This window comes from Herpailurus yagouaroundi, unplaced genomic scaffold (genome assembly GCF_014898765.1).
Source record: "Herpailurus yagouaroundi ecotype Mexico unplaced genomic scaffold, PumYag 182, whole genome shotgun sequence".
Taxonomy (NCBI): Eukaryota; Metazoa; Chordata; class Mammalia; order Carnivora; family Felidae; genus Herpailurus; species Herpailurus yagouaroundi.
This window is the reverse complement of record NW_024412413.1, coordinates 10,739,227-10,740,756: the sequence shown is the minus strand read 5'-3', so window position 1 is coordinate 10,740,756 and position 1,530 is coordinate 10,739,227.

Below are 1,530 nucleotides of genomic sequence, written 5' to 3'. Positions count from 1 at the left end.
CCCGGCAGGGGCGAGGCTGAACACCTGGCCCAAGGTTAAGCCCCCAACACCTGGCCCAGTTCTCTCCTAGCCCTTGACTGTGCTCTCCACCATCCCTGCCCTTCTTCCTCACCCATGCTCTGCAGCACCCCTGAGACCATCCCCGATTCTCTCCAGGACAAAGCCCCTCCAAGCCTGAGCTCTGACCGACGGGCGTCTCAGTCCCACAGCTGTGCCACTTGAACAAGTGCCGGAATTCTTTGTGCCTCAGTTTCCCCATCTGTCCATCTCTCTAGCTGGGGAAATAACCCCGTCCCTGGGTGGCATGAGCATTCGGGGAACCACTGAAAGAGGCCCAGCGCTCCGTGAGCAGCCAAACCTTGTCTCCTCCCCCTGTGTGTCAATATGGCCCTCGTCTCCAGCCAGGTCAGCATTCAGAGGCTTTCCGCCAGCCGCGCCTGCCTCCTCCATGTGGATCCTTAGCTCTGAGTCTTTGCTTGGGTTGGCTCCCCGCACGACGCAGGCGTGTGCACTCCTACGGCCCTCCCCCTGCCTATGTGTCCTTTACAGCTTGTCAGGTATCACCTTCTCTGGGAAAACTTGTCGGGCCCCTCCACTCCCCTGCAGGCTGTTAGGGGTGTCTCCGGGCAAGGACAGCCCTCAGGATTTTCTGCCTGTCCCCAGGGAGCTCACAGTCTGAGGGGAGTATCCGAGGAGGGCAAAAAAAAAAAAAAAAAAAATGAGGCAGGGATCAGAGCCCTGTCTCCCCTCTTTGAGGGTGACACAGGTGCCTGTGCATAGCTGTCCCCTGCCCCTCCTGGGTGGGGTTTCGGGGAGGGGGGGGTGCTCAATAATGCTTTCTAAACCCATCCATCTGAGGTGTGGTCTCATCTACCTGTTCCGCAAGCCTCCTAGGTGCTGACAGAGCAGAGAGCACTTAAGAACGTGACATCCGATGCCAACTGTTATTATCTTATTTTTCGGATGGGAAACCGAGGCACGGCAAGGCTAAGCAGGGGCTAGGGCAGGCTGGGAAACCAGGCTGTGGGGTTCTAGGGCCCCCGTCCTTGACCACCACACCACCCACCACTCGGCAAGTAGCCTGCTGTGGTCTGCGCCCCCGACACCCCTGTGGCCTGTAGAGGATTGAGAGCCAGGTGGACCGGGAGAAAGACAGCGGGCATCCCAGCGTGGAGAGCTCAGGGTCCAGGCGAGTCTTTGCGGCATTCAAGGCCCCGGGCGGGCTTCTGGGTTCTCCCAAACTCCCACAGGGAGAGGCTGGAGAGCGCAGGAGCCGGAGTTGTCAGGTCCCGGAGCCCCAAGGCCACGCGGGGCGCCGGTGGGGGAGGGGTGGCCGCACACGACCCGAGTCGCCTCGCCGGGGCTTCCCCGCACGTTCGGCGGCTCCCCGCCCCGCCAGCCCGGCGCCCCCGCCGCCCCCCTCCAGCTCCCGCCGCCACTCGGGGCGGCCCGATCGGTGTCCCGGAGGGGGCCCGGCCCCGCCCGCAGGCGGGAGGGGCGAGGCGCGGGGAGGGAGCGCGCCCACACCCC